At 37.5% G+C, this 27,559-nt stretch overlaps 1 protein-coding gene across 2 annotated transcripts in view; it reads right to left on the bottom strand.

Moving 5' to 3' along the window:
- The window catches only part of CTNNA2 (catenin alpha 2), a 1,546,517-nt gene that overhangs the window by 1,418,433 nt on the left and 100,525 nt on the right, over positions 1 to 27,559 (bottom strand). Inside the window, exon 1 of one of the 2 annotated variants that reach the window (XM_074196106.1) lies at positions 12,936 to 13,019. The exons of the other annotated variant lie outside the window; for it this stretch is intronic. The gene's annotated coding sequence lies outside the window, so the exon portion shown is untranslated. Of the gene's footprint in view, positions 1 to 12,935; positions 13,020 to 27,559 lie in introns of those variants that run through there. 2 annotated transcript variants of the gene reach the window in all.

The following is a 27,559-nucleotide window of genomic DNA, read 5'->3' as shown; positions in this document are numbered from 1 at the left end:
TCTGGTGACTTTGTACAGCTCCACTTCGTTCAAATCCAATTTACATGCTTGTCATGGTATCACCTCAGGGATGCCATGTTTTGCTTTGAAAAAGCAGCACAAACAACTGCAACAATTTTTGAAACACTTTACTAAGCAGTGGAATACAAGCAAAAGCTAGTTTCTGACCTCAAAGTACTTTGATTGAAATGAGATATAAAACAACTAAATGTAAGTTGAAGAGATGGGAAGAGGAGAAGACCAAAGAGAAGGAGTAAGAACAATTTGACCTGTACACTGCCTTAAACGGAGGTCCCTGGAAATTCAGAAGGTTCCAGGATGTTTTGATAACTGCATTTCAGTTTAGGTGATTTTCTTTGCAATATTCTATATTTTATTTTATGTATTTAAAAGCATGATTTTGAGAGGGTTCATAGGTTTAGCCAGAAAGTAACCTTTCATTTTCCAAATGAAGAAACAGTCTAGATTGAAAGAGAAACTTACCCGAAGTAACTTAGATGCTAAATGGAATGTTGAAACTGAATTATTTTCTAAAAAGCAAAGAAAATACTTTTTTTTATTTTCCATTCAATAGGGAAAATGAATTTTTATCATTTGGTGAAAGATAAAGTTTATAAAACAAATACTTAACATGGGGGCAAATAGTGAAACTTTTGGGTGAAGGTAATAGTGTTAAAATGTATCTATGGAATGGGATACATTTTATATCCTCTGTGCTAATATTTTATTCATCATTTTTATGTTGATATTTATTAGAGGTATTGATTTATAGTTTACCTCACTATTTTGTCTCTTTTGATTTGTTATCTAAATCATATTTGTATCATAGAAATAATTTTTTGTATCCCTTCATTAAGAGGTCCCCTGAACTTCTCTTTTTGAGTTGCCATATTTCCCAGTAACAATGGATATAGAATATACATGAGGCCTTGAATGTATAAAGGATAGAGGCCCTCTTCACCCTGAGATGATAATTCATTGTTTTTACCCCTAGCTGGACTCCCTGTTTGTCCTTACAAGTCAAGACAGGCATCAGTCTGTCTACACTAGATTGGGAAATTGCTTGTGCAGTTGGGACCCTTGGAGACAAGCTGACCATCATGTCTTGATAGTCATAACCATTCCCAAAGGGAAAGAATGCTCCTTCTGTCTTCTTAATTATTCATCATTTCTCTTGCACTTCCATTTAGATGAAGATTTGTTTCTCCTCCCCTCTTCATCACAATTTCATATATAGGCAAATTTCAGTTTACATTATGAATATTTTGCATAGGCCTTTAGGGTTCCACATGCATGTTTTTTTTCTCTTCTAATTAACCTAGATTTTCACATAAGTTTCATGAAGTTGTGATTGATTGTTGACAGTTCTTTATTTCTTTTTGCAAATGATTTGTCTAATAGTTATTTGACTGTTGGAAGACAAAGTAGACCCAAAATGGCAGAGTAGAGAAGCAGGTGGGTAGACACTCTCAAATCCTCTACCCCCAAACAACTCTAAAAATAATGCCTCAAATCGAATAGTGTAGCCGTTGAACAAAAGAAAGTTCAGTTGAAACAATTTTCCAAAACAAGATAATGTAGGAGGTCAGCAAGAAAAGTCTTTCTCACTAGGGTGAAGGTCAGGCCTAAAGCACGGGTAAAACTACACATATATTGCAGATTGACAGTAGAAGATATTGGAGGTGACTGCATTGGTATGACAATAGACTCAACTCATGGACTATGGAGAAATAGAACAATTAGTAGAAGTTAACAATGAACCTTTTGCTGGCACTGTGCTCAGGAACCTCTTGTATTGGTGATACACTGTTCTGTGTAGCATTTCCAGAGTTAAAAGGAGTGGTAGCATTTATGACCACATGAAAGCCAAGACCTTGATCTCTGTTTCAGGGTGAAGAGGAGTGCCCGTTGTCAAATACAGGTCAATAGACCCTAGTTTTGATTATAAGACTGAAAAAAAGCAGGAGAACACAGTCTCAGGGCCAAGAGGAGTGCTAAGCACTGGTAGCTTCAGGAGAACAGGTACCTTTCTGGGCAAAGACCAAACTAGAGATCAGAAGAGCTCCGATCATATACCAGTTTGGGAAGTATCCAAAACCTATAGTTACTGTCAATAGCTCTGAAAATAGCAGTGATAAAGGTCTGAAGTTTCGGACAGTGCCCTCTCCACCTTAAGAACAGTTTCCAATATTAACCAAGTTAAAAGTCAAGAAATAGGATAGAAAAAAATGAGCAATTAACAAAAAAAGAAATTCTGATCATAAAAATGTACTATAGAGGGAAGGAAGATCAAGACAAATTCAAAAGATCATGATGTCAAAATAAACACAAAGTCTGAAAGAGAAGTGTAAACTGGACTCAAGTCCAACAGTAACTCCTAGAGAGCTACAAGAGATATTAAATATCAAATAAGAAAGGTAGAAGAAAAATTGGGAAAAGAAATAAGGGTGATACAATTAAATTATTAGAAGAGGACAATATCTGGGTAAAAGAAGTACGAAAATACTGAAAAAAAAAAAACCTTAAAATAAAATTAGTCAGATCACAAAACAGGCAGAAAAATCCACTAAAGAGAAGATCTTATAAATTGGAACTGACTAATATACAAAGAAGTATAAAAACCGACTGAACAAAAAATTATTCAAAAATTAGAATTTGAGAAGTGGAAGTTAATGACTCCCATGAGACACAATGAGAAAAAAAACAAAGAAGAAAAAAGAAAAGTATACAAAATGTGAAATATTTCAATAGAAAAACAACTGACTTGGAAAACAAATCAAGAAAAGATCATTTAAGAATTACTAGTCTACTTGAAAGCCATGATTTAAAAAAAACAAAGCATTTATTAACCAAGACATTACTTTTCAATAAATTTTCAAGGAAAACTGACCTGATATCTTAAAATCAGGGAGTAAAATAGAAATTGAAAGAATTCAATGATCACTTCCTAAAGAATTTCCAAAATAAAAACTACAAGAATATTAATGATCAAATTCCAGAACTCCCAGGGCAAGGAGAAAACATTGCAAGCAACAAGAAACATTTCATATACCATGGAGTCACAGTTCAGATCATATAGGATTTACCAGCTCTCATACTGAAGTTCTTTGATTAGAGAACTTGGAATATAATACTTCTGAAGGCAAAGAATCTAGGATTATAATCAAGCATGGCCTATCCACCAAAACTGAGAATAATGTTTCGGGGGGGAAAAATGGATATTTAATAAAATAGAGGAGTTTCCTCCTCTAAAAACTAATCTGTTCAAGAAATAAACATGAAAGAAGTTATGGAGACAAATAGAATTTTAGAAAAATTAAATATGATAGCTCTCTGGAGAAAATTTAATGGGAATGAAAAGTTTAGCCTTTTTTTCAAAAAAATACTTAGTACATTCACAAAAATTAATGTACTGGTCACAAAAACCTGACAATCAAATGCAGAAAAGCAGAAATAGTAAATGCATTCCATTCATATCCTAATGCAATAAAAATTATATACAATAAGATTATAGAAATGGAAATTAAAAATCAATTGGAAACTAAATCATCTATTCCTAAGAAATACATGGGTTAAAGAGCAAAAAAATCTATCAATAATTTCATTAAAGAGAATGACAGCAATGAGACAATGTACAAAAATGTATGGATGTAGTCAAAACAGTACATAGGGGAAATGTTATATCTCGAAATGCTTTTATCACCAAAATAGAGAAAGGGTAGATCAATGAATTGGGCATGCAACTAAAAAAACTAGAAAAAGAACAAATTAGAATCCACAAATAAATACCAAATGGGAAATCCTGATGATCAAAGGCAAGCTGAATAAAATGAAAGTAACACACCCATGGAACTAATAAATACAAATAGGAGCCATTTATAGATAAACTAATGCTTAGTTTGATTTTAAAAAAGAAAGAAAAAAATTAACAGCATAAAAAATGCAAAGAATGAATTCACCACCAATGATGATGAAAGTAAAGCAATTATTAGAAGCTATTTTGCCCAATTAGATGGCAATAAATCTGATAATCTAAATGAAATTCATGAATATATATGAAAATAGTAATTGCCCAGATTAATAGAAGAGGAAATAAAATACTTAATTGACCCTATCTTAGAAAAAAGAACTTTAACAAGCTATCAATGATCTCCATAAGAAAAATCTCTAGGACCAGATGGATATAGAAGACAATTCTGCCAAACCCTAAAGGGACAATTAATCCCAAAACCATATAAACTATAAGAAAAATAGGTACCAAATTCTTTTACAACACAAATGTGCCACTGCTACAGAAACCAGGAAGAACAGAGGGGAAAAAAAAACACAGAAAGCTATAGAATAATTTCCTTAATGAATATTAATGAAACAAATGTTTAAAAATGGTAGCAAGGAGATTACAGCAATATGTCACAAAGATCATTCACTATGACTAAGCCAGGAATGTTGGGTTAGTTAAATAATAAGGAAACTATTAGCATAACAGATCATATCAATAACATATTAACATAAAGTATATGTTTATCTCAAAAAGTATAAAAAAACTTTGTCAAAGTACAAAATGAATTTCTACTGTAAACATTAAGCAAAAGAATAAATGGGGCTTTTCTTAAACTGATAAATGGTATCTATTTAAAGGCACCAAGGTGGTATGGTCAGTCAGGTGGCAGAATGGATGGACTGCAAAGCCTGGTAGTCAAGAAGAGTCATCATCCAGAGCTCACATTTGGCCCCAAACATTTACTAGATATGTAACCCTGGATAAATCACTTAAACCTGGTTTCCTCAGTTTCCTTGCTGCTGAACAAAATAACAAACCACACCCATGTCTTTGCTAATAAAATCACAAATGAGATCACAAAGGGTGAGACACACTGAAAATGACTGAAGAATAATAAACCCAACTAAAACTTTTAACAAGCTTTATTTGTAAAGGGATTTAGTTGGAACCTGTTCCAATAAGATAAAAAATGAAGCAAAGATGCCCATTATCACTATTATTATTCAATACTGATCTGGTAATTATATTTGTAGCAATAAGACAAAAAAGAAATTAAAAGAATTAGAATAGGTAACAAAAAAGTTCACATTCTGCATGTAATATGATGATATATTTGAAGAATTCCAAGAGAAGCAACTAAAAAGATAGTTGAAATAATTAACAACTTCAGCAAAGTTGCAGGATATAAAGCAAACTTACATAAATCATCAACATTTCTTTATTTTACCAACAAAACTTTTATGAGCAGCAAGCGATGGAAAAAGAAATTCATTTAAAAAAAATGCAGACAATAAAAAATACTTGGGATTCTGCATGCCAAGACAAATCCCAAATTATATGAACACTTACAAAAGTGTTCATATAAACAAAGTCAGATCTAAATAACTGCAGAAATATTTATTGCTTATGGGTAGGCTGAAACATAATAAAAATTACAACTCTACCTAAATTAGTTTATTGATTCAATTCCATAGCAATCAAATTGCCCCTAAAATTATAGAGCTAGAAAAAATAATATAAAATTATCTTGAAGAACAAAATTTCAAGAATATCAAGGGGATCATGAAAAAAAGGGAGGGAAGTGATTTAGCAGTATCAAATCTCAAATTGTATTACAAAGAGGTTGCCATCAAAACAATCTGGCACTAAGAAACAGGGTGGCAAATCAGTGGAAGAGATTAGATACATAATACACAGAATTAAATGACCATATCAATATAATGTTTCACAAAGTCACAAATCCAGGATTTGGGGTCAAGGACTCATCATTCTGCAAAAATTGCTGGGAAAACTGGAAAGCAGTTTGGTAAAAACTAGGTATAGACCAACATCTCACTACATATTCCAAGACAAGGTCAAAATCATTATTTCATTTAGATGTAGATAAAAGCAAATTAGGAACACATGGAATATTTTGCTTGTTTGATTTATAAATAAGGGAAGAATATATGACAATCCAAAAAATAAAGAGTATTAGGAGATGTAAAGTGGATAATTTTGATTACGTCAAATTAAAGAGTATTTGCACAAACAAAACCAAGGCAACCAAAATTAGAGGAAAGCTGGAAATTGGAAAAAATATAACAAGCAACCTTTATGATTTGCTTTTTGGATGCTGTCAAAATATAAACAAATATAAGATGTGATTTACTTATTAGCACTTGCAGCCCTGCCTTTTGTGATCCTTACAGGGTACCCTTGGAAACGGAATATTTCCTCTTCTGATTGCTTGAAATATTCTTTTCTTTAATCAGGAAGCTCTGAGTTTTGTCTATGGGATTCCTGGGAATTTTCATTTGGCGGCTTCTTTCAGGAGGGAATTCCCTCTTGTTCTTGTAGGTGGGGGAAGTATTTCTTCAGGCTCAATGGTAGAGTAGGTAGAACAACTTAGAGCCATAAAAACTTGAGTTCAAATGGATTTGAAGATTATTTGATTATTTGATTTCAGATAATTATTAGCTATATAGTCCTGGGGAACTCACTTAACTTTTCTTGAATTGAGTTTTCTCAGTCCTAAAATAAGAGCCAACTTTTGGTGGTTGTTTCAAAGATAAAGTCCAATAAAATTCATAAAACACTTCACAAACTTTAAACTATTATATAAATATAGTTATTAATATTCTAATTTCTTTATGATATTTATACATTTTGTCATGATTTTCAGGGGGGAAAAGTGATTATGAAATTACCCCTTGACCTTTTCTCCAGGCCAGAATTTTTTGGATATTAGAATATTCGTATTGTCTTCTATATTTCAATTCTTTAATTATATAATAAAATGTATTATTGTCCTATGGAGTTATTGGTTTGGGTTTTTTTTGGAAAAATATTAATTTGCAGGACAGTTATCATTTGAGAAAGTTTTCTCACCTTCATTCTATATTATTGATTTCCTTTGCATTTATTTTCTCAAAAGTTTTTATATTACTTTAAATTTCATATTTATTCTACTGCTCTACCTACCACAATATCTTTGGAATCCATCCTCTTCTTCATTCTACTCACATAGCTACTACTCTCGTTCAGACCTTCATTTCCTTCTTTCTCAACTATGGCAATGTATTTCTAAATGATTTTCTTGACTCATATCTCTCTCCATACAAATTCATCCTATACAAACTGTCAAAGTAATTTTCTTAAAATACCAACTGGACCATATCAATCCCCTTCTCAATAAACTAATGGCTTGTCGGGGTATCTAGGATGAAAGACAATACCTAGCTTTAGTTTTTAAAGTCTGTCACTGGACCAATCCCATTCCTCACACTTCACCTGCAATCTCCATCAATTTTTGTATTGTTTTTTTCCCATTTCAGAAATATATTCCCAACCTCATCTCTACCTCTTATAATCCCTTGTTGCCTCAAGTGGTGCTTGAATAACACATTCCATAAGAATTCTTTCCTGATTCCTCGGCTCCTGGTTCTTAGTGTCTCCTGCCAAAATATAAGCTTTGCATATAATCTGTCCATATCTCTTTTTTATGGATATAAAACTTTTCCCAAAGAGTATAGTTCTTTGAGGGTAGGGGCTTCACAGTGCCTAAAACATATGTGGTATTTAATCTATGCTTTTTTTTTAACTGACTGGTTTATGTTACTATCGAGGAAACATTGAGAAGTCATTTAAATATTTATCAGGGAAATGTACCATCTACAAAAAAAGTATACTGCTTACCCATGGGTTCAACCACCAATGGCCCAATCCATGGGCTCCACTGGGAACCATATTGTCATAAGTTTAGATGAGAATACCCAACAAAATGGATAGATCAAGGCTTTATCAAAAAACACAGGAAATGCCACAAAGAATGAGAAAGTCTGGACAGGTTCAGATCTGTACCACTGGAGGAAGTGTCTAAATCAATGTTGGCACAGGTCAATCACTGAATAAATAAATTAATATATTTTTAATAAACTGAAAGTATTTCATGCCAACTACCTAACCACCCCCCTGCTTCCCACCTTTTACCCTTCCCTACTATCCTAGCCCCAGTCTTTACCCTTCATGTTTTGCTTTCCTTACTTCCCTTCTTAGAATATAAGCACTTTGAGAGTTAGAATTCTTTTGACTATATCTTCAATATTTACTATGTATCGGACATTAAGGAAGTGCTAAATAAATAATCTATCAACCTACTAGTCTTTTTTAATCTATCTATGTATACATATATAATGAACAATTAATTGTGATCATCTAATACATATAAACATACACAAATATAAATTTACATGCATGTGTATACATATGTGTGTGTTTATTATATATTAGTGTGTATATGCATATATATGAATTTATATACATATATATGTATATTGATGTATATATGTGAGAGTGTGTGTGCTTATAGGGCAGTGAGATGGTTCAGTGGGAAGAGCACTGACCCTCAACACAGGAGCACCTGAGTCCAAATCTGCTCTCAGACACCAACCAGCTGTGAGACCTCAGGCAAGTCACTTAACCTTGATTGCTCAGATCCAGGACTACCTCTAATCTTGCTAATTCAAATCTTGCCACTGAGCCCAGATGATACTAGGGGGGAAAGTGAGAACAGTACCCTCCTCACTCAAATTCAATTCATGTGTTTGTCATGGCATCATCTCTCTGATGCCATGGTATTCTTCAAAAACATTTTCATAGAGATAGAGATAGATACATCTAGATATAGATATATGCATACAGATATATGTATGTATATAAACATATAAAATATGTATTCTCCTGCCCTAAAGTCCTCTTCATGTATGACTGATGCATAATGATAATCCAAAAATCTAAACAGAACCAGCAGAGAAACAAAAGGCTTAATGTATCCATTGGATCACAGAGCAATATATTCTTTTATCCATCATTATGGGACAACATCTAAGTAAAAGAGGGGTCAAGATCTCTTGCTGGAACAAATCAGTTAAGAAAGAAGCATTTTTCATGTTCCTGCTATTTGCAAGGATGGGAACCAAGTACTAGTGATCCTCAAAGGGGCAAAAAATAATCTTTGATCTCAAGAAGCTTGATTCTAAAAGGAAAGACAAAACATATAATTAGGCATACACAAGATATAAAAAAAAAGAAAAGAAAACCCGAGGAGGGCAAGGATCTTAAAAGGTCTCATATAGAAGGTTCTGTTTAACTTGTGTTTTTAAGAAACTGAAGGATTTTAAAAGGCTGAGGTAAGAAGAAAGAGCAGTACTATGGGTTTGGGGTCAGTAAGCATGAATGCACAGAAACACACATTCCCTATCCCCCATATTGACAAAGAAACACAGGAAAGAGGGGAGAAAATGAGAAGGAAATAAAAATTCATTAGGGTCCTTCTATATGTGAGGCATTAGCTTAATCTAGCTGCTTTATTATTATTATTTATATTAATTAATTAGAATTGTTAATATCTTATTTAATCCTCCACAATACTGGGAGGTAGGTAGTATTACTTCCCCCATTTTATGATTGAGCAAATTGAAGCAGTAAAAACTTAAATGACTTGTCTAGGATCACAGAGCTATGAAGTGTCTGAGGTGAGTTTTGAACTCTAGTCTTCCTGACTCTTGGCTGAAAGTTACATCCAATGTGCCAGTTGTCTCAAACAGTGTATTAAAAGTATACCCAACAGCAATACACAGTTTTAAGGAAATGTCTCAATATGCAGGCATGCTTATTTTTCTAAGGACAGCTTTTCTCAGATTTCATTTCTCTTCATCTATTTAAATGATTTTTTGAAAGTTGACCATCCTTCAAGATTTGGTTCCAAACTTTTTCCCCTAGTAACCCAAGCTATCATTAAGATTTGCCTCCAAATTGGGAAGATTTTACTGTCTATAGGTCCTACAGGGGCAATGAACCATGTCATTTTTCGTTTTTTTTCTCTATTTCACATCTATATGTTTTAACTTTAGGACTGTACTATACTATAAACATTGTGAGATAAATGACAGTCTTTTATATCCACCAGAGATTCTCAAACATAGTACATGATACAACATAATGTATATGTGGATGCTTACATGCACACATGCATTTGTATGCTTGTGAATGGATGAATAGATGGATGAATCATGACTTGAATAGCCTTGGTTTTCCCTAAAATTCTAAAGCTGATACTATGAAAATATACATAAGTGAGCACAATCAGTATTCAAAGGATAAAATAACTGAAGACAGTATTTTAAGAGATCAATTACTCAGTCTGAAATTTAGATCATAATCAAATATGCATGTATTCTTTGCCATTTTATCTCTGAGATACGTTTTATTGTACTCAATTACTATTGTAAAATCTAATGTAAACATAACTTTTCAAACTTCAAAAAGAAATATATTTTGATTTTTAAATGAATAGCTGTTTTTAAGAGAATTTTGTGTGTGTGTGTGTGTGTGTGTGTGTGTGTGTGTGTGTGTGTGTATGTATTTCATTCCATAGTAAGGACAATATAAAGAATTGGGACACAGGGAATACCTGAGGGAATAAAGATCTGTGCTTTAAAAACTCTCCCAAAGAATAAGCAGTGAGAACAGTGTCCCTGTTCATAAAAGGATATGCAGTTTTTTCCAAAAACATACACAGATCTAAAGAAAAAAGCATCTCGGAGTTGAAAGGGTCCTTGAAGTTTGAGTAAATTGACTTAAAATTAATTTGATTCTATTTGAATTAATATGAAAATATTAAAAAACTAATACTAAAATAGTAATATTTTGCTGAATCCAAAAGTTTTTAGGGAGATTTAATTGAAGGAAAATATATTTTTTGCCATTTATGGTTACTAACTAATAAAATCTCCAAAGCATAACATGTGGAGCCCAGAATTCTATTTCATGATTCCAGCAGTGTTGAATGACCATCTGAGCTTCTGTCTCATGGGGTATGATGTCAGCAAAACTGTAACTGTAATTGCAATTTTACTATGTACAATAGGGGGAGGGGATTTCTGCATATATTAAAATTTCCCCATCTACTGACTTGGTTGATTAACTGTATAACCCTTTATAAAACAATACGTCCATCCGGGAGACAATTCTTTAGCTTTGGATATTTTTTTTTTGGAGTGCTGTTCTATGTTCCTATAAATAGTATATGTCATACTATCAGATAATAGTTACTAAATGCAAAAATGAAAAAAGTCAATAATTTATTCTACAAATCTGTCATGAGAAGTTTTAATGAAATTGTCATATATTCTGATCTATCTTTATAGCCCCCTTCCCAAACACAGCACTGTTACTTTTTATAATAGACAAATGAAACATCTTAAGCTTTTCCAATGTTAAAAAAGTTGAAACACAATATAGCAAAACAAGTATTCCTAAATATTCTCCGCCTGATTGTGTTAGTTTTTACTCTTCCATCCACAGTAAGCATTCTGTGAGGTGTCTATGGTGCCAAAATATAAACTTCTGAAACCAGTGCTAGAAAAAGGAAAATTGGTCAGACCCCTGTGAGTTATGGGCTAAAGTGAGAATTTTCTGGGGGAAATAATGAATAAAACTTTGCTTTTAAGGAAAAACTATATCCACAGAGCAAATAAGATTCTCCCATACCGATAACCCTCTTAACCAATAGAACCCATCAGCAGGTGCAGAATGATTGTCCTCTTTATTTTTGCCTTTGAGTTAAAAAAACTAGGAAAATGAAAGAGCCCCTTTAACATCTAAGATCCCTTTTAATCATTGTTAAAACAATCACTGTAATGCCACATTGCAAAGCATAAAGAATACATTTCTATTTCCCCCTCGTGTGTTTAACCATTATTTCTCCGTGAAGTTAATCCCTGAAGACCAAAGCTATATTTTATATTACTATGTTTTCCATAGATAATCCACTTCTAGGGACGCATTTCCACAATTTCCAATCCCTTTTCTCTCTGATTTTCATTTTCTTTTTGTTTGTTTTGCACACCATCCAAGCACTCCACCAAGAACAGGGTTTCGGTTGCATCCATATACACAGATTAAAGTTTGGAGAGTTTTCTGTCTTTGAACTAGACGGTGTGACAGAACCCAAGAACACCCATGTACCATTCCAAGCCAAATATTAGGCGGGTGGTTTGAAAGTGTCAAAGCGAAAGAGGCCTAGGGGGAAAAGGACCTCAAACCCTTCCACTGCCACCACCCTTCCTCTCCGCCCCCTGTCATTCTCCCCAGACTCTTCCTCTCCCTTTCCTCCCCCACCCCTCCTTTGCCTAGGCTTTCCTCTCTGAGACAATCAGAGAAGCCTAACTAAAAATTCTTGAGACCCCCTAAGAAGGGGTCGATTCTCTTCCAAAGAGATGAATACTTGGGGACATGGGGAGATGGGGGGGGGGTGTAGGAGGGAGGTTTAAAAATTCCTGAGACCACATAGGAAGGGGTCTATTCTCCTTCCAATGGATGAATACTTGGGGATGGGGTGGGGTGGGGGGCTGTAGGGGATGGAGGAGGGGGGGGTTAAAAAGAAACAAAACAGACAATAAAAGGGGACTCGAGGGCGGCTGCCAACACGTCCAGTCCGCGGGGTGGGGAGGGCAGAGCCAATATAGAAAGCACTAGCACTAAGCTGCCCGTCCCCTTCGCTTTTCGGGACTAAACCCAACTTGCAGCTCTTCTTCTGGGTTCCGAGGACCCTGGTTTTCAGTGGTCCATGGAGCAGGGGCGCAGCCTTCTGGGTCCTGGCGGGGAGCAAAGTGCAAGGGGATCCCGAGTCCGGACAGCAGAGGCTGGGGATGCTCCCAGGGAGGAAAAAAAAAGGGACGGGGTGGGGGGGGAGGTCCAGAGGGAGAGGGGGCCCCGGGATGAGAGAGAAGAAAGGGAAGGGGGAGGGAGGGAGGGGAGGACCACGGGGCGAGGAAGGAGGGATGAAAGAAAGGGTGGCAAGGAGAAGGGAGGAGAGAGGGATGTTGGGAAGGAGGGAGGGATGGCAGGATGGAGGGATGCAGGCGGCCGAGGATGCTGCGCCCAGACTCACCTCCGGGGTGGGGGAGAGGCTCCCCGCCGGCTGCTCGGCTGGCCAGGCGCCCCTGGGCCGGCGGCGGGGGGCGCGGGGGGCGCGGGGCGCGGGCACCTGCGGGCGGCGGCGGGCGCTGCCGGGCTGCTGCCGCTGCTGCTTGCCGCCGGGGCCGCCGGCTGCGGGCTCCCCGCCTCCCCGCCGCACGCACACACACGCGCGCACACGCGCGCGCACCGCCGGGCCGGCCCCCGCGGCCGCTCCCCCGCCCGCCCCCCGCCCGCGCTCGCTGCCCCACTCGCGGCCAGCGCAGCCCGGGCCGCCGCCGAGGCTGGGAGCCGCCGCCGCCGCGCCGCCGCCCGCCGCCAGGGGGCGCGCGGGGCGGCGCCACGGCGCAGGCGCGGGCTCGCCGCCGCTCCCCCGCCCCCCGCCGCCCTCCTGCCCCGGGGCCCCGGGCTCGTCCGCGCGGCGGCGCGCTGGAGGCGGCCGAGCGGCGAGGGGCGGGGCCGCCGCAGGTGGGGGAGGGGCGCGCCGCAGGGCGCAGGTGCCGTGGCCATGGCAACCGCGTTACCAAGAGGGCGGGGCCGAGAGGCGGGAGCGCGGGGGAGGGGGCTCCCAGGTGAGCGCCCGGCCCCGCCCGGCCCCGCCCGGTAACACGCCGCCGCCCCGGCGGCCCCCCACCCCCGGCCCAGGGCGGGGAGCTTGCGGGGACCCGGGCTAGGGCAGGGCGGCTTGCCACCCGCAAATGCTCAGCCCCCCACGACGGGGGCGCCGCGGGGGGCCCCACGCACGCTCGGGGAGGGGGCCACGCTGCCCCGCGGGACTCAGGGCGCGCGGAGACGCGTGCTCCGCCCGCAAAGTACTTTTCTGCGGCAGAGAAAGCGGGCTCCGAGCGAGCGGGGGGCGCGGGAGCCCGGGCCCCCCGAACGAGCCCCTCGGGACCGTGCCCCCGGGGGTGCGTGGGCACCCCGCTCGGCCGCAGGCGGGCGCACGGCCACGGGGCCCAGCTGGGCGATGCCACCGTGGGCTTCGCCCCTAAGGGAGGGCAAGACCCGGGCCGCCCCAAGTCCACAAAGCGCGGACAAGGCGCCGGCCGGCTCGGAGACCCCTGCCCGCCTGGCCGTGGGCTCCCGCGGGCCGAGCCGTGGGGCTGCGGGACAAAGGCAGCGCGCGGGGGCTTCCACGTCCACCCTTTAGCAGGGCGGCAAGCTCAGGCTGCGGACTGAGGGCCAAGTCCAAGGTCCAAAGGAGCCCGCGGCTCTGTGGCCTCCGGAGCTTGCGCTCTGGCCGTGCGGACAAAGTGGTCTCTGCCAGGACCTCAGCCCCGGAGCCCCAGCGTGCCCCTCTCCAAGCGGGCGCACGGTGCTGGCACAGGCCGTTGTGTGGCTAGTGCTGGGCATCACCCTCACAGGCTGCAACCCCGTGCCCGCACGCAGCCCCCGAAGCCCTGAGCCTGAGACCGGGAGCCGGCAAAAACTCTGTGACTTTTGCTGAATCCCTAGACTTAGCACAGGACTGTCACCTGGCAGATAGGAACTGCTGAAGGAGCTCTGCTGGTGCCTTAGGCAACTCTCAAAGACTCCAGGTTGGCAGGCGTGTACCCATCAGCAGCGAGACGCCAGGGGAAATCACAGATCACTTTGTCGTGGCTGTGCCTGTTACTGTTGCTGCTGCTGCGGTGCTGCTGTTCCTGAATAATATCCTCATCGCCACAGTGGTTGTGAGATCAAGAGACAGTACAGGTAAAGGAGGAAGCGCTACATAGCTGCCAGCTTTTTCCTGATAACTTTCAGCGCTAAAGCACTGTTTGGTTTTACAGCAGAATCAGTGCCTTTGACTCAGAGCACAATAAGGTGGACCCTGCATTTGTCTTGGATCCAGTCACTGTTTGACCTAGACAAAATGATGGACCATTATGAGTCTCGGGGTCGAATGGATTTAATTGTACCTGCGGCACCTATTTCACAAGATGTCTGAGAGGAAAGAAAGGAAGATAGATAGACAAGCAGACAGATGATAGATTGATAGATGGATGGATGGATAGATAGACAGATAGATGATAGAGAGAGATAAAAGCATGGGTGTATGTATATGTAAATTCCTAGCTAAAATGTACATTATGTATGTACGTATATATGTAGAAGTGGAGGTATTATGTAAGTAAACATAGATGATGCAAATGCTTGGATTTATGTTTATACACACTGCAACTGTATTTATGCATTGTTTATGTGTGCATGTGTGTACAGCACATATATACCACAGGTATGCATACCTATGTGTTTATGTATACATATATCCACATGTATGACACAAATAACAAGATCACTGTGAATGTATTGCTCACATACCAACTGCAGGCTATGCATCATATAACATGCATGTACCTGAGTGTGTGCATATGCATATGCCAGACATGTCATATCATCCGTGTAAATGTACTTTTACATATATACTCATACCAAATCTGAGATGACATGTCACACACACATGTGCATAGCTCATTCATATCTACGCATGCACAATTCAAAGATGAAAGCAATTTGACAGAAATAGTGCTTCCAGTATTTCTTTCCTAGATACTAATCTCATTTTCAAGAAAGGAAATTGGGGCTTAGAGAGAAACAGCCTGTCTGAGGTCATGTGACTAATTAGTGAAGGACATGGGACTCCAATCCATGTATTCTGACTGATGACTTTCCACCAAAGTACTCAACCTCTTAATGATTTTCTGTCTTTTTAACTGCTCTAACATTTATTTGTATCACCAATTCTCTTCTCAGTCCCTGTTCTGCTCTTTGTTACCTGTGTGTCCTTAGGCAAGTCATTTATCCCCTTAATCTTGGTTTCTCCATCTCTTTTATGGGAATATGGACAGTTGAGTGACACAGTGGATAGACCACTGTCCCTGGACTCAAGAGGACTTGTGCTCAAATTCAGCCTCAAATATTTGATACTTACTAGCTGTGTGACCTTAAGCAAGTCACTTCATCCTGATTGCGTCACATCCTGATGTGAGGATTGCCTCATTTCCAGTCATCCTGATTCATATCTGGCCAGTAGACATCCTGATTCATAATTAGCCACTGGACCCAGATGACTGGAGGAGAAAGTGAGGCTGTTGACGTAGCACAGCACCCTCTCACTCAAATACAATTCATGTCATGGCTGTCACTTCCCTGATGGTATAGTCTTCTTTGAAAATGAAGGGCAAAAAGTAATTATGGGAAAAATAATAATTGCATTGCTAGCTCAGCTACAAAAAGCTTAATTTAAATCACAAAAAATGAATTGTCAGCTTTTCCCACAAAACTTTGACTACGGTTATTTTGATATTTTTAATTTTGCCTAAATTTCTCATTCTATCCCTTTCCCTCCCCTTCTCAAAAATATCAAGAGAAAAAATCCTGTAAAACTGACTACTATATTAAGAAAATGTCTGAAAATATTTTTAAAAATACATAACTTTAGACCATTCTCCTATGCAAAGGAGTGAGGGGCAGTAATCATATCTCTTCTTTGGGGCCATGTTTGATTTTCTAATTTTACAACATTCACTTTTGATGTTTTGGGGGATGTTTCTTTCCATTTATATCATCTTATTGTGTTGATTTTATTGGCTCCTCTTTACTATGAATCAGGTCATGTAAGTCTTTGCATATTTCTCTCTATGTACCATATTGTTACAACACAATAATATTCTATTATGTTCGGTTACATTCACATATAACCATTTGTCTAGACATTCCTGAATTGCTATATGTCCTTCCAATTCTTTGATACTACACAATGGGTATGATTTTTTGTATATGAAGACTTTTTACCAATGGCTATGATATTTTTCAATAAGTATTTTAATGATGAAATTAAAATTTTATTTCATTGGAATCCTTCCCATTCATTCATTTCTCATTCGGTCTTTCACTCCCCTATCCAATGATCCTTTATATTCAGTGGTGATGCCCCCCTCCTCCCACAAATGCATACTTTATCTCACCCCAACATTTCATATATGTTATTCTAATCGAACATGATATTCTTTTTTCAAGTGCTCCTCCAAAGTAAGAGGCCTTGCAAGAAAGAGAGTTGGGTTTAGAGTTAAGAGATCATGATGGAGCATGTCTTTGGGGAAACAATTTGATATCATTGGAACTCCCTTGTCCTTATTGTGTAAAATGAAGGACCAAACTAGGTGTTCTCTAAAGTTGTTTCTCATACATTCTCACATCAGGGTACTTGAATCTGGAGAGCATAATCACTAATCCAGTTTAGACAGTATTTGGGTATCATTGCTTAAAAAAAATGAAACAAAACTCAGGAAATATGCATATATTTGTTTGCTTGTATATATACACATATTTATACATATACGCATATGAAATTCACAGTACACCTAAATATATTTGCATATACATACATACATGCATACATATATATATATATATATATATACACACACACAGATACATAGGCGTATACATGTTAAAAAGCATTTGTTCAACATTGGAACAAATACTTTTCACTGTGTGTTTATGTGCGTGAATAGCCGAATCACCGTGTCTTATATCTAGAAAAGATATCAATGTGCTCCAACTTCTGGGCAAGCACTTGGTTAGTTATCCATCTCAGCCCCTCTTTTCCTTTTGTTCCTGACCATTAAAAGATGCCAGAAAAGATGATATTGATAAGTCAGTATGAACCTTCTCATTTATTGGAGCAATTAGAAGGAGCATATGTAGACAAGATACAGGATAGAGCTGAATATAAAGGTACAATATATTGTAAAGATGGAACCAATGGCCAAAAACAAAAAGTACTGGGAGAAAGGGAAAGGAGAGGTAGAATGGACTAAGATTTTTTCTTATAAAAGAGTCAAATACTTTTGCAATGTAGTGGGGCAGGGGGAGACGAGGGAGAATGAGTGGGCCTTCATTCTCATCAGAAATGGCTCAGAGAGGAAATAACATATACACTCAGTAAGATATAGAAATCTCTCTTTCCCTAGAGAAAAAAGAGGAAGGGGAAGAGAGAAAGGGGACAGGGGAAGGGAAGGGAAGGCAATAGAAGAGAGGGAAGACCATGAGAGGATAGTCAAATACAACACACTGTTAAGGAGGGACAGGGTGAAATGAGAGAGAGAGAGAGAGAGAGAGAGAGAGAGAGAGAGAGAGAGAGAGAGAATAGCATAAATGGGAGTGGGGAGGAATAGAATGGAGGGAAATACAGCCAACAATAACAACTGTGGGAAAAAAATATTGAAAGTACTTCTCTGATGTACTTATGATAAAGAATGAAATCCATCCAAGAGCCCATGGTATATGAACACAGACTGAAGTACACTTTTTTCCTCTCACTTTATTTTTCTTGAGGTTTCTCTATCTTTGTGGGGAGGGGGGACTATGTTTCTTTCTTCCTTTTTTTTTTACATTTTTCAAGGCAATGGGGTTAAGTGGCTTGCCCAAAGGCCACACGGCTAGGTATTTATTAAGTGTCTGAGGTCGGATTTGAACCCAGGTACTCCTGACTCCAAGGGCGGTGCTATATCCACTGCACCACCTATCCACCCCGATTATGTTTATTTCTACAAGAAAATTACTGTACTGTGAAAAAAAGTAAGTAATAAAAAATGTGATTCAAAAAAAAAAAGAAAAAAGATTCCAGAAATTGTAGGGAAATGTACTTCAGCCAAGGATTTCAAAGCAACAACTCAATACCCCTCTTCGAAGGTCAGTAAAACATGAAAACCATTGTATAAAATCCTGAATTAGAAGTCAGGATATTAGTGTTTAAGGCCTTGGTTTGTCTTTTGCATACAATAGAACTTCAGCTGAGTCACCTTCTAAGTTAACCTTGTCAATGCTACAAAACATGTTCTGTGAACAATGTTTTCTTAATTCAGAGGAAAGATAGTCTTCCTGGTGAGAAGCAGATACTTCATATCTAGATTTCTTGTAGCTCTGAATTTCTGTCTTATAATCGCAAACAGTATCCATTTAGTCTTAAACTGATTCATTCTATTTCTTGGGCAAACAAGGACAGGATTGACTCAATTAAAAATTTAATATTTGGTTTTTCCTCTCCTAAATAAGTAATACAATTTGCTCCCATTTTTACTTCATAATTGGGTCCAGTTATTGAATCAGATAAAGAGAATGCAAAAGTGAACAAAAATTTGGAGATAGATCCATCAAAGGTAGCATGGAACAGAAGTGGAAATTTGGAAGGACCAAATAATGATTTAAAAGAGAAACTTAGTTTAGAAAGGATTACTGTAAAAGACCCTGGATAGGAGAAGAATGATGAATGTCTAGAACTGAAAATATTGCCTAGAGGGAAGTATGAAACATTTTTAATTTTTTTTATTTTACTTTAAATTTCTAGAATAAAACAAGCACTTCCATAATAGTGTAATTTTAAAAAAAATTTTAAAAAGATGATTGAATGTGAAACTGCAAATCTACCAAAATACAATATTGCTATTACTTTTAAATGTATCATAATATTATCATGCAAATTCCTTCATTTTCCTTTTTTTTTCCTTGTTTCCCCACCACCACCTAGAAATAGCTACCATTAGGCAGAAGTGAGTGCCGGAATGAAATGGAAGCAATGAAGACCAGAGACATAGGCAGGATGTGCTTGGATGGAAATAATCAGTCAACAAAGATTATCAAGAAAGATGATGAATAGGTTCACAGTAACTGGCCAGAGGGTGACCCTGCTATGTAAGATTCCAAGGACAGGGGAAAGGGGAAAAAGGCAGAAATTCTGAATGGAGGCAGGTAGCTGATGCATTCAAGTCTGACTTGCAGCCTTTTCTCTGTAATATCTAAAATACGAAAAAGTACAGGCTGAGTAACTTCCCAAACTTCCTTTGAAAGTTTAGATAGAGTTCAGGGTTAGCTTTTATACAGTATAGTAAGTGAGATCTAGGAACTTATGCTTTCATAACTTGCAGATCTGTTTTTGAAAATAAAATATACATAGAAAGAACAATTGATTTTTTAATTTTTACTCCCCCTGGTTCTTCCATTGATATCAAATCACAATCATTAATGTGAGACATCTACTAATTATCCATAACAGAACAATAAAAATTAGTTCTAGGTAAGATTTTTTTAAAATATGAACTAAAATTTTTAAACTCATTTGAAATCTGCAGTCTGGTTAGCAGGACCCCATCCTCATTTGACCTTTTGCTTTATCTTTTTTCATGAAGGAGCCAGAAGCTCCCTTTAGTTAGTGAAGAACTTGGACTTGCCTAGTTCTTTGTTTTTTTATTTTGGGGCTTTTTCTTTAAGTAGCCAGGAGGGAAATGGCAGATGTGGTTTATGTTAGAAATATGTCTCCAGGGAGCTCTCTTTTATGTCACGGTTAGGGCAGGGGGGAGGGAGGCCTTCAGTCATATCCCTTCTCTCTGATAACAAATTAAGCATCCTTGGGCAGCTAATGGTGATTAGAAGGGAAGCAAAATAATTAAATAATTCTAAAAATAAATAATTAATGGCAAAGCTTCTTTTTCAGTTTTTTCCACATTTGAAATAAGAATTTTGCTAACATTTATTTCCTTTGTCTACGTACTACTGGTGAGAAGCTGAATGCTTTCCTTTTTTGTCTTTAGTGTTGTCCTTCATGTCTTTTTTTTCTCCTACATCTTTTTTATAATCAATGCCTTTTGTTTTTACATCACTATCATCTCCAAATATATTTCCTCTCTCCTTTCATTTTAACAAAAGATTTTTAACAAGAATGAGGGAAAAAAATCAGTTTAGCAAAATTAATTCAGGCATCAATGGCTTCTGATAATAGGACATATGCAATGTTTTTTGACCATTTTACCTCACCTTTGTAATGAAGGGAGCTAACGTTTTTCTGCTGTTCTTCACTGGTCAAACTTTATTCATTATAAAAAAATCTGGACAATGTCAGTGAGAAGGACTAAAGCTTCTTTCATCTCTATATCTGTATCTATGGCCCTATAGTTGATAAAACTCTAAGTTTGGAATCATAATGACCTGAGTTCAAATTCTGTTTCTGAGCAGGCCATTTAATAACTTTTAGGCTCAATTTCCTCATCTGTAATTTATCTGTAAAATATGCTAGATTGAGAGATTATCCAATATGAAGGATACAACTCTTCTTGCAATTCAGAAATCAAGGACAACCCTGGAAAATCTGTTTTAGAAAATGCTATCCACAGCCAGAGAAAAAACTATGGAGCCTGAATGCAGCACAAAGCATACTGTGCTCACTTTTTAAAAATTCTTTTGTTTTTCTTAATTATGGCTTTTCCCCCCTTAGTTCCAATCTCTCTTTCACAACATGAATAATATGGAAATATGTTAAACATAATTGTACAGGCAGCTAGGTGGCACAGTGGATAGAGCACCAAACCTGGAGTCAGGAGTACCTGAGTTCAAATATGCCTCAGACACTTAATAATTACCTAGCTGTGTGGTCTTGGGCAAGTCACTCAACCCCATTTGCCTTGCAAAAAAAAAATTAAATAAATATAATTGTACACTTATAACTTATTATCAGATTGTAGACTGCCATAGGGAGGGGGGAGGGAAGGGAAGGTAGTAGAAAAAGAGTGTAACTGAAAACTTACCAAAGTATACATGACGAAAGATATCTTTACATGTGATTGGAAAAATTTTTTTTAAAAGATGAGTAACTGGTCCATTTTAGCTCTTACTCTATTGCCCAGTGAGTCTAAAATTACTTGTTCTTATTAACTTCAGAGAATTTAAAGACTATTAAGTATTTAGAAATGTATTCAGATGAAAAATACCATATCTAAGTAGATACATATGATTAGCTGTTATGGCAGGTTACCAATGAAGCAAAATTATTAGGTCCTGTGAGTTAGCAAATGACTTTAACAAATTTACTGAGTAAAAACCATTGACTCCAAACACAAGCTAAAGCTACTTTGCTGTTGTCCAACATGTCCAAGTACATACCTTGTTTTGGTAGAAGCAAATAAAGTTCCAAATTTTCAAATGATATTTTTCAAAGGGACCACCGACAGCCTCTGAAGGTAACCTCTGAAGCTATTTCCTGCTAAAACTTTCTTGTTTCTTATCAAACCATAAATAATGCCTTCTTGATAAAACTCCATTTACCTCACTTATAACTAGATTCTTCTTTGCTAATGAACCTTCAAGTTTACCTTCCTCCAATAAGCCACAGATCATAATTGGGAAATTTGAAATTAGCACATATCACTTGTCATTTTATTGACATTTCAGAAATACATTTTAAAGGGAGGGAAAGTCCACCATGAGAATGTAATTCTTTTCTCCTTCTCTTTTTTTACAATTTAAAAGAAGCAAATCTATACCCTAGCATTTTATGATTGCTGACCCTTACATTCAATATCAAGCTGAAATTTGCTTCCATTATACAGATCTGGTCTTGAAAACTCAAGGGACTTTAATGAGTGAATTGTGAAAGGCAGAATGGTGTAATGGATAGAGTTTTTGGTCTGAAGTTAAGAAGTATTGGGTACAAATTCCATTTTTTACATTTATAAGCTGTGTGAACATGAACAAATCCGTTAAACTTTATGTCTCCAGATAATTTAAATGGACTTGTTTTTTAAGAAGGACTAGTTATGAACTACATTGTTGGAGGTAATTACCATAGTAGGAATTGATTCTTTTGAGTTGATAAAATCACAGATCCTTTGTACATTCACACATACTCTTTGTGAAAATTATATTAATTCAAGAATCAAGAATGTGATGCTGCTGGAATTTGCATATTTAAATGTTCAATCTTGTATCACAATATTGTGGAATAATGACATTGACTTAGGTCATCTAGTAGAACCAGAAATCCATCCACTATATCCTCCAAAAATGGTCATCCAGTTTTCTCTGGAAAGCCTTCAGGAACTCTGATTCTCAGGTTATTTTTTCTGATATTGAATTTAAATTTACCTACTGTCAAAGCTTTCCTTCCTGGTTCTATCTGCCAAGGTCAAGAAGAGCAAGTGTAAACCATGTTCCACATGAAAATTCTTCAGATATTTTTTGACATCATCTAACCTGGACCCATCTAACCTGGACTACAGCTATTACAAAGGCAAACTTCAAAGTACTCAGAGAAAGGGAAAGACCTTTTTTTTATACAGGTCAACATCCTTAGCTCTTTTATCTAATTCTTATATGGGGTACAGTGAAGGCCTTACTTATTCTGCTCATCCTATTCTGCTCATCCTATTCTTGCCCTCCATATTGGACCCAATTATCCAGATGAACCCAGAATAGGGGAGCACACAGCAGGATATGCATTCCTCTCTCTCTGAGATTGTATTTCTATTCTAGTTACCTGATTGACTCAGCTCTTTTTACTGACACATAACATGATTAGTATATAACCCTGATGTCTAATAGATCTTATGATTACTTTTTTTATTTTTTTATGATTACTTTTAACACAGACTGTTTTATATCCATAGCTCTCCAATGCTTTGCAATTGTGCAACTGTTTATTTGTACCTATATAGATAGAGCTATTACACTTATTCCTATTAAGTTTTTCCTGCTTCCTTAATTCTATTTCATCATTCTTTAAGAAGAAGCATGGTGCAATGGAAAAAAGAACTGGGGTTGAAATTCATTCATAATTCATTTATTCAACAAGTTTTAATTAAAAAAAATACTTTGTGCCTAACATTATGATAGTTACTGGGGTTGAAAAGAAACAAAAAAATAGTTAGGAACTTCAAGGAGTTGGCATTCTATCAGGGTGTCCATGAAGACATGTAAGTCAATCCATGAAAAATTGTGAAGGTCTTCCCCTCTCTAATTGTATCTTTTATGAAGGCAAACAGGCTCTTCTTTTGGTTCAGTTCCTACCTGGCTTTTAAATACTTTAATGAATTAATTGCTTTAATTTGCTTCAGCAAACTGAGACTTGGGAAATATATTCCTTCAAAAAAGGCCAAGGTCTTTCACTGCATCTATAGCCATCTTTAGTTGTCCCAACCAATGTCTTGCTATTGGATTCCAATGATTCTGGAGGAGAGAGTGAGACTGATCCTTCTGTACAGCTCTGTCTCACTTAAATCCAATTCATGTGCAAATCAAAACATTGCCCTTCTGATTTCCTGATATTATTGGTTCTCTTCAAAAATGGGGGGAGAGGTGCGGAGCCAAGATGGTGGTATGAAGGCAGCATGTCTCAGTTCTCTTACAAAGTACTACAAAAATCTTAATATTATGACTCTAGCTAAACTTTAGAGTGGCAGAACCCAGAGAAAGTGGGTGAAAATAATCTTCTAGGGACTTCTAGGGTGAAGCCAAGATGGCAGCCTGAAGCTAACATGTTCGCATAATTTTTCCCCACCAAAGATAAATGAAGCCTCTACTCTGACATTCAAACTACAGATACTACCAATAAGAAGATTGAAAGAAGTTTGCAACTGTAGACATTGCGGAGGATCTTCAGTGAAGATCTTTGGGGAATAAATGGAAATAAAGTACGGGAGGTTGGAGACTGGGGAAAGGCAGCAGAGGGCTTTTAACCACAGTGCAGTTCAGGTCCTGACAGTTTAACAACCGCAGAGGTACATGCAGCTAGATAGCAAGGCAGTAGGGAGGACTCCAGCCCCAAACAAATTATGAACACTGAGAATACCAGGGTAATAGACAAGAATGATTTGGTGACAAACCACTGTTAAGTTAGAACCTGGACATAAAGGAGAAAAAAAAAAGAAAAACCTCTGTAAAGGCAAAGCCTGGACAGCACAGGTAACATCTTGGCCAATGGCAAGCCACTTATCAGAGCCCAGACCCAATGAAAAAATAAAAGCTTGGATCTATACTCCCTGTACCACAGGAGTACACCTAAAACAGCAAAGATGAACAAAAATGCTTAAAAGAGTGCTCACTATAGAAAACTACTTTACAGACAAAGATGACAGCAATGCCTTGTCTGAAGAAGAAATAAGTGAAAAATCATTCACAGGGGAAGTATCAAAACAGTCTAAAAGTTGAACTCAAATACAAAAGCTCATGGAAGAGCTTTAAAAATAATTTAAAAACCAATAAAGAGAGGAAAATGGGGGAGAAATGAAAGTCAAGCAGAAAAATTATGAAAAGTTGATTCAAGAAATCAACTGTTAAAATTAAAAATAACCAATTAAAAAAGGAAACAGAAACTAATTGAAGAGAATAAAACTCTAAAAATTAGAATGGAACAAAAGCCAATGAATCTACAAGACTACAAGATTTCATCAAACAAAATAATAAAGCTGAAACAAATTGAAGAAAATGTAAAGTACCTTTTAGGGAAAACAGATGATCTAGATAATAGATCCAGGAGAGACAATCTATGAATTACTAGACTATTAGAAGGACTGGATCAAGAAAAGAACTTGGAAAATATCATGCAGGAGATTAAAAGAGAATATTGCCCCAATCTACTAGAACAATATAACCATTGAAATAATCCACAGGACCCCTCCAGGATAAAAACTTCAAGGGCTGCTATAATAGCCAAATTCTGGAACACTCAAATAAATGAGATAATATTGCAAGCTGCAAAAATAAAACAATCAAAATAAAGGGAACACAATAATACGAACACAGGACCTATCAGCCTCAACATTTAAGCATCAGAAGAACTGGAATAGCATATTTTGGAGAGTAAAGGACTTGGGATTACAACCCAGAATCTACTACTCTGCAAAATTCAGCATATTCTACTAGGGAAAGAGATGGGTGTTCACTAAATTAGAAGACTTTCAGAATTTCCTGACATAAAGACCACAACTGAACAGAGAATTCAATTGCCAAATATACAACTCAAGTGTTGCATAAAAAAGGGGGTAAATGAAAAGAGGAAGGAGAAAGCAAAACAAAACAAATATTGGTCAAGACAATCAAATTGTATACAACCCTAAGAGGGAAGATATAACAATTTATAATTCTTTAGAACTTTACTTCTCTTAGGATAATTAAAGGGTAGAATATAGTTGAAGAGTATGAACCTAAAGGACATGGGTATAATTGTGTCTTATCTCTTAATTGAAGAGATCCAAGATAACATTGAGACAAAAATCCCTGAAGAAGAGGAGGGGTGTTAACTTTAAATTTAGGTGTCTCTTAATCCCACTGTGTTTAGCCCTTGTCTAATGAGGGCATCATAAAATGTGAGGATATGAATCAGTGTCTTTATCACTTGTTCTTAGGTGAGACCTCCAGAGCCTCCCAGTATTAAGAGCCCCTTAAGATTCTTATGGTTAATTAGATCAAGGTTTGAGTTAACAAGAGGTTAAGTACCCTGGTTATGTGTGTAGAATGTAGGCTTTGCTTCACTTAACAAGGGGTTAAGTACCCTGGATGTGGGAGGTAAAGTGGCAGAGGGAATAGGCCTTGTTTCACTTAACATGGTGTTAAGTATCCTGGGGAGGGGAGGCAAAGTATGAAGGAAAACAAGGCCTGAGGCGGCAGGGCACATATATTTAAGAAATGATATGGTTTTGGATGATACTTGACTCCTGAGGAGGAGGATGTTTTCTTGAAAGATATTTGAAAAGGGAGTAAGGTAAAAAAATGGTTATAATTATAATTTGATACAATTTGAGTCAATGCTGCTTTTTCAAGCAATTAAGTAAACAAACAATCCGTGATGATTTCTTGATAACAATATGAATTTATCAAGCAATTAAATAATCAAACTGTGATTGATGATACCTGATTACTAATATTATAGCAATAAATAACACCAAGGGGAGAGGCACAAAGATTTATAATTTTAGAGGGAAAGAAAGGAGAATGTGAATGTTGAGTAAATTCCATTCAATAGATTTAGCCCAGTGAGAGAATAAGATACATTCCCGCTTGGGTTTAAAAATCTAATTTAATCTATAGGGAAGGATGGGGGAAAGGGAATGATAAGGGAAGAACAAGCTGATAAATGGAAAGGGAAGTTATAAGTGAAAATAAACTGAAAGTTAAATTTTTAAAAGAAAAGTCAAAGGGGAATGGCAGTAGAATTTTGTTGAAGAGGAATAAGAGAAAATGAAAAAGAATAATATAAATGAAGAAAGGTAGCATGGAGGGAAATACAGCATTACTAAACTTAACTGAAAATGTGAATGGGATGAACTGTCCCATAAATGGAAGCAGATATCAGAATGGATTAAAAACCAGAATTCTACAATATATCATTTACAGGAGGCACATTTGAAGCAGAGAGATAGGGTAAAGGTAAAAGATTGGAGCAAAATATATTATGTTTCAAATGAGGTATAATAGAATGATAATATTAAAATAATTTTTAAAAAAATCTGGGATAGCCTTCCTAATCTCAAAGTAAAAACAAAAAATCAATATTATTAAACAGGATAAGGAAGGAAACTACATCTTCTTAAAAGGCACCATTGGCAATGAATGTATATCATTATTAAACATGTATGCACCTAGTGGTATAGCATCCAAATTCCTAGAGGACAAGCTGAGTGAATTACAAGGAGACATAGACAGCAAAACTTTAATAATAGGAGACCTCAACCTCCCTTTACTAGAACTAGATAAATCTAACAACAAAATAAACAAAAAGGTAAGAAGATGAAAGAAAACTTAGAAAATTTTGATATGATAGACCTCTGGAGAAAACTTAATGTGGAT

The sequence above is a fragment of the Macrotis lagotis genome, chromosome 1, assembly GCF_037893015.1.
Source record: "Macrotis lagotis isolate mMagLag1 chromosome 1, bilby.v1.9.chrom.fasta, whole genome shotgun sequence".
Lineage (NCBI taxonomy): Eukaryota > Metazoa > Chordata > Mammalia > Peramelemorphia > Peramelidae > Macrotis > Macrotis lagotis.
This window is presented reverse-complemented; position numbering and strand designations above follow the sequence as displayed.